Source organism: Culex pipiens, chromosome 3 (assembly GCF_016801865.2).
Source record: "Culex pipiens pallens isolate TS chromosome 3, TS_CPP_V2, whole genome shotgun sequence".
In the NCBI taxonomy this organism is placed as follows: domain Eukaryota; kingdom Metazoa; phylum Arthropoda; class Insecta; order Diptera; family Culicidae; genus Culex; species Culex pipiens.
Genome location: NC_068939.1, coordinates 102,307,054 through 102,314,198, shown reverse-complemented (window position 1 = coordinate 102,314,198; position 7,145 = coordinate 102,307,054). Strand labels below are relative to the sequence as shown.

Genomic DNA, 7,145 nt, shown 5'->3' with positions numbered 1-7,145 from the left:
AAAAAAATCAAATCAATTGAAAAAGTCTTTGCTTTAATATAAAAAGTATAATTTTCATTATTTAAAATATTGTTTTTTTTTTATATTGCAAGATTTTTGCTCATGCAGAGTATTATTTAGAATTCCAGTTTGTAAGAAGAATACAGAATATGTGGCATAAGTTTGGTGGGATTAAACCTAGAAAGGGGGTGTGCGAAGGGGGGGGGGGGTGAGGGGTGACATCGGACAGCCCGCCCCGGGTGACACCCGGCCTTAGTACGCCTCTGACTATACAGGTTAAATGTAACAAATATATTAAATGTTTGTATCCACTTATAAACAGGAATTCTAGACTTTGTCTCAAAAATAAACTGTTATTTTATAAACAAATTTTCAGACCTGCCATGCTTTATGCTGTGCCGATCTGGACAAGCTGTTGCTTAACCAGGAAGAAAAAACTTCAGAGGATTCAGAACAAAATTCTGAAAATGATTCTGAAACTTCCTCCCTGGTCCAGCACCAGTGAACTTTGGATGTTATGTCCAGCGCCATACCTAGGGGTTGGCGCAGTTGGCGACAGCCAAATCGATATTTGAATTATATAATAGAATTACAAATAACTAGATAATTTGGTTTAAAATATAAAAAATATATTTAGGGGCGCCAAAGTCAATTGTATGAATATTTCTACTGAAGTGTTTTAAAAATTCATACTTTTAAGTAAAATGCTAAATTTATATTTTCATCAAAGAAGGGGCGCTCAAGTGGCAGAAAGTTAAAGGAGTTCTAGAAGAGCTTCTCAAAATAAATACACGTTAAAGTTTGGACCGTTGTATAATGAAGTTTAAGTCATACGTTCCGGACTAAAAAAATGTCCAGCTATATTTTATTTTCACGTTAATTTGGCTGTGAATCACAATCAGCAAAATTGTGAAAAATATGGTCATATTTTGAGGTTCTTTGAGATAGGATTTATTTTAACATTAAAACATATACCTTTCTTTTGAAATTTGTACACTCTCGAGTTAAAAATAATGGCCTTTGAAATATTTTCAGCTCGATTTCCCCTTTTATAATCAACTTCGTGCATTAGAATTTGCATACCCTTTTTCAATATACTATAGTTTTGAAATTGGAAAACTGCTATAAATTTTCACCAATAAGACCAACATTATTTTTTCAAGAAAAAAAAAGTTTTTCAGAGCACATCACTTTTTCAGTTTAGCTTCACCGGTGTTGTTTACTTTTTAAATCGTCTAAAAAGCTTTGGCAATGAAAAAAAAATTAAAAAAAATCAGTTAAAAAAATAAAATAATATTTTATCAAGGTTTGTAAACATTGATATAGTATTGAGCAAAAAATATTTTTCTAGAATATAATATTAAATTTTGCAAATTGAAAATTAACAGATAAATACTGATGAAAATAAAAATCAATGCAAAACATAATTTTAAAAAATAAAATAATGGAAAGATTCTTAAATATCGTATGGGCAAATCACTGAAATGAATAAAAATTTCTTATGTTTATATATTTTTTTTATTTTTTTTTCTAGCAAAAAAAAATTCGTCAATACTTAGAAATTTTGGAAACTTATTATTGCAAAACAACTGGACAGGTGTATAATGCATTTCAAAACACTTTTTTCATTCAAATGTTAAAACCGTGGCCTGTAATTCATTTTTTTTTACTTTTTTATTGTGTGGTCAGAGTCGAGGGACATAAACTCAAAAAAATATTTGTAAAGGCCTAAATTGATTTTGACGAAATTTTGCTCTGCCACTGCATGTTGAAAAATTATACTTCGATGCCGGTGTGCTCTTTTTAACTAAGCTTGCTGGGATTCCTATCTAGATAGAACAAGAGAGCACACGGGCATCGAATTATATTTTTCAATTTTCAAGAAGGTTTTTTTTCTTTTTTCGTTTCATTTATCGAAATGAAATCCAAAACCAAATCAGTTAATTATTTTACGAATCCTTTGTTTATATAATCACATTAATACTAGATGAGATCAAATTATGCAGGCTTAAAAATATAAAATTAGCTATCAAGTTATAGCAAAATTTATCATGATTGAGCATTTAATTCTGTGCATTTATCTGAAAAATAAATTTAAAACCAAAAACCTGCTATTATTATCGATTTTTAAGAAATCTGAGAAAATATTCAGCCAACTTAACTACTATACTAAATTTTCAATTCAACCTATCTCATATTAATTAAAAAATAAAACATAAAATCTCCAAAAAAAAACTTCAATTGCAATTAAAAAATCAAAACTCGTATTGAAGCAATCATTGAAAATTAATATCAATCTATCAAAATGCTTGTAAATTTGGGAGGGGCGCCAAATTGATGCTTCGCCAAGGGTGCCGTGGACCCAAGGTACAGCTCTGGTTATGTCCAATAAGATATTTGATGCATTTCGACGAAAATCATTGCAGTCTTCAGCTGCATTGATCCGCTCTTTATATAGTTTATAAGTTAGTTTTAAGGTATCCCTTTTCCCTTTGTACAAGTAGGACCTCCTACATTTGAAATCACTGAATAGCGAATGCTACAATATTTCATAAATAAATGAAAGTTGGTAGTATTTAAAATTGAGGTGAAAAGTCATCGATTGTGATTGGGCACTCAATAATACTTACTCGTCTTGATATCAAGTGCTTACACACATCCAAAGCCGTTTTTATTGGGTTTTTATCGATCCTAATTGTTTTGTCATAATATGTGACACCCCTAGGCACATATTGTTGATCAAAGTTGAGATGCTGTAATAAAAGTTATTTAAATTTTACGAACATTGTATACAGTTGAGGTGCTGTTATAAAAGTTATTTTAAATGTTTCGAACATTGTATACATGACAGAGTAAAACAATCTAGCAAAACAATGTAATTGGGGCAATGTCGTAAACAAAGGTCTATCCTGCTCGTTCACAATGTAAACATCAACTAACTAATCAGGATAGACTCTTTATGTACACTTTGCACTTGAGATGCAAAAATCTAGGTGTAAATATGGTTGCCTGCGCTCCGAGCCATATTGCAAATAACCAAACCAGTGCCCAGAGTGGCGTAGTTTGGAAATTGTTTTTTGACTTATTTATGTGGAGTCTAAGAACTTTTCAACATGGTTACTTCCAACGAATAATTCCCAAAAATCCTAACTTTGAAATGTATGGGGGTTAGGGTGACAAGAAAAATTTAAAATTTTAGAAAATAGATACCCCCTGAGTTCTCCTGCTGTGCTCTTGTGTGACGGACGTGTGGCAGCCACGCGCTCGCGGCCTTGATTACGTTTGATCCCTAGATCTATGGATAGTGACCATTTTTTTTGAATAGTTCAGAAAATTTGCTGTGTCTAAGAGACATTGAAGATTGAACCTCGGGTTGCTAAGATACAACCGCTTTAAGGAAAAGAAACACGAACATTGAAGTTTTCTAAGTCTCACCAAAACAACCCACCATATTCTAATATCGATATCTCAGCAACTAATGGTCAGATTTTCAATGTTAAAACATGAAACATTAGTGAAATTTTCCGACCTTTTCGAAAAAATATTTTGAAAAAAATTTAATCAAGATTATCATTTTAAATGGGCATAATATTCAATGTTTGGCCCTTTTAAAAAGTTAGTCTTGATTTAAAAATTTACAAAATGTTTTTTTTGAACAGATTGGAAAATTTCACGAAAGTTTCATGTTTTAACATTGAAAATCGGACCATTAGTTGCTGAGATATCGATATTAGAATATGGTGGGTTATTTTGGTGAGACTTAGAAAACTTCAATGTTCGTGTTTCTTTTCCTTAAAGCGGCTGTATCTTAGTTTGTTTTTGCATAAAATTTCGATTTTTTTCCAATCACTATTTAAAAAAAAAAATCATAATACGGCGGCAAATTTTTTTACCATGTTTCTCTATGACTCAAAAGTTGCGGGAAATTGAGTTTTTGTGGAAAAAAAGTTGATTAAAAAATCAGCAATTTTTTTCCGTGTACCTACTTTTTCTCTCAATAGTCCTCAACAATACAATTGATCAGAAAATTCACTCAAAAGTTACAGCTGTTTGAATATGTACGTACCATTTTTGTATGGACAGCTGCTTGTATGGGTGAACCAATGACACAAAATAGCTTGTTTTCGTTATAGAGAAGGCCCCACAAAGTTTGAGCCAAATCAAAAAATACAAAAAATAAAAATGGTCGAAATCGGCCGATTTTGTAGAGAGTTGCTACCTTTTCACTAAAACTGCGATAATTTTGAAATTTTCATCAAAACGGCATTTTAAGTTTCATTCGACCTTTTCAAATGTTGGGCTAGATTTTCCGGTTTAGACTATTTTTCCTACACTGAAAGAAAGACACATAGCTGTATCACATGTTTTACACATGAATCTGCCCCATACGACTTTGCATGTGAATGTAACGTGTAAATCACTTGAAAGAATCCATCGAGCGACCCTGCAAATCCAAATGCAAAACACGTGAATCTTAAGTGAAAGCTCACATGACATTGAAATGGTGTGCATTTGCATTCCAAATGATTGTGTAGTGTAATTTGAATGGTTTTCCAGCGATATCCATTTGTATTGAATATTGCATACGATTTTCAAAAGATTTTTTATTACGATTAGAAACTTTTTATTATATGCCCCCTTTGATATAAATACAAAATGTCGCACAAAAAACAATCAGACTACAATCTTTTTTACATTTTTCACTTCTTGCTGTTCCTATCCAATAGTTGAATGTCACCGAGTTGCGGCTGAGGACAAAACGCAAAGGCCAGCAGAGCCAACCAAGACCCCTACACAATCCCCCTTCCCATCCCATGCCTTGTCTTTAACATCAATCCCTTCCCTACTAACCCCGAGTAGGCCGCGGGTAATCGGCTCCCCTCCCACTAACATTTACACACAAGATCCTCTGTAATTATTAAGTTTTTTGTAATTACAAAAGCCGACTCGGTCCTAACCAGGTGTGTGTGTGTGCAACCAACCAAACGGGACCACGCGGCCGCTTCTTACAAATTGAGTTGTTTCCATGTATTTTTTAGATCTACATTCTATACATGCAAATAACTCGCATAGGCATTTGGAAGGTGTTAGCTCTGCCGAGCTTCGGTGACCCATTTCTACGCTGGCTAGCCGAGCGCGAGGTACTTCAGCTTTACCGACAAGCCCCGCCCTGAAGAACGTTTGCACCAATCGGGTTCAAACGTTATTTAGAACTTCCGAACCCTTGTCAAATGGACTAGAACCCAGCGCGTATATAGTTGATAGTAACAGTATTTCTAATTCCAGTCATAGCTCACCAAGCCGTAATGGCCTAGTGGTTAGCATTTTTGCTTACCAATCCAAAGGACGGGGGATCGAACCCCGACTCAAGCGACTTTGATTTTTCGTTCATGTTCAGAGTTTCAAGATTTATATTTCCTATACTTTCTCGTTGGGAGCAGATGGGAATCGAACCCAGGACCATTCGCTTACAAAGCGAACACCGTAACCAGTCAGCCACGGCCGCTCCTATCGACTCGGTCCTAACCAGGTCCCAGTACCGAAAAGGACCTAATAAAAATAATTTTATGAAAAAAAATAAAAAAATAGTTGAATGTCTGTCTGGGCGACGGAACGAGAATAGCTTCCGGTAACAGGAACCGGTTCTTGAAGTCGTCTACCTGCTTGACCTCAGTTCTTGGAGGCCTCCATCGACTCAACCTTGACCTTGACCTTGACCTGGATATGGAGTAGCCACGGACACGGGTATGGGAAGCAATGTCGCCAAGGACAGCGTCACGGAACTGCCGACAGTTGCACATTTTGTTCGTTCCGGAACGCAAATCATACTGCAGCCAGATGCCGAAGTTGCCGGATCAATCGGCCAATACAGCGTCGATCCGGGAAAACGAATTCAGGATCCAACCCTTCACCGGTGTTGGATATCCTAGAAATTCATTAACATTGTTAGTCTAAACGTACATATTTCAATATTCACGCTATTTCTATTAAATACTTACCAAAAAGTTAAAAAAACGCAATTTGGACTGTCTTCGTCCGTCGCCATCTTACGAATGAGTATTTTTTCATCAAACACCTTTAAATCCAATACATTTCAATCTCACGTGATTTCCATTTGGAAATCAAGGGAAAAGTCAAATGGGGCAAATCCGAGTGAAATTCTATTGAATCCAAAGTGAACACCACGCGATAAAAGAATGAAAAACATCTGGCTTGCAATCAGCTGATTTCTGATGATAATCATTTGAATGTCATATGAAAAACACATCTATGTCAAGGGAAAAGTATGGCAAATCATCGTGATGATTTTTCAGCCAGCTCACGTGAAAAAGCATATGAATTTGCTATGTCCGATTTTTTCAGTGTAGAAAGGCCAACTTATCACCTTTCATTTGCGTCCAAGACAACTGAAATCGGTTGAAATGGATTGTAGGTCACCCTAATGGCCAAACAAAAAATCTAATTATTTTGGTCAAGGAATCCTCAGAAAACTTTTGAACTCGATCGGAGAACTTTTTTTCGGTTCAGGCTCTTTTAAAATGGAATTGCTGTATAATTATTTCCTCTTGTATCTAATTAAAAGCCAATTTCACTGAGCCAGGTGTAAGGTGTAAGCAAAACATAAAAAAGTTGTTTGTAAGCGTAACGTTTCCATACACCAATTTATAATATTTTCTTGAATAACTTACCGCAATCACCATTGAGAAATGAGTTTCACTGTCATTGTTGCTCAAGACACCACCGATGTTGAAAAATGAAGGATATTCCAGTTTTTGTGATTGTGTCGAGCTACTGATTGCTAGTAGCAATAACATAGAGCTGAACATCCTCTTCATGGCTAATAACGGCCAAGCAAATTTAGATTTTTCCTGAAAAAGTATACTCACTTAAAGCGTTAAGAAGAGTGTTGGATGTACTGTGATAATAATGAGAAATTAAATAGAACAAAATAACCGTGATTACGTATCACTTTTATATCAAAATTAAGATTAAGAATAGTAACAGAACCTGTAAAAAAATTTGACTCAAAATAGTAAAATACCAAAGGAGTAAAAAAAGATCTCATGGCTTATATTTCAAAACCTAACTACTTATTCTAACAATGAATTTACATTTATGAGCCAAAAGTATTTCCAACCATTATT

General features: G+C 34.6%; 1 long non-coding RNA gene across 1 annotated transcript; it reads left to right on the top strand.

Annotated features, from left to right (window-relative positions):
- The first annotated feature begins 3,830 nt into the window (after positions 1-3,830).
- Positions 3,831-6,742, top strand: LOC128093547 (uncharacterized). The gene is made up of 2 exons (XR_008212579.1): positions 3,831-4,961; positions 5,531-6,742. It is a non-coding gene; the product is annotated as an uncharacterized LOC128093547 (long non-coding RNA).
- The last annotated feature ends 403 nt before the right edge of the window (positions 6,743-7,145 follow it).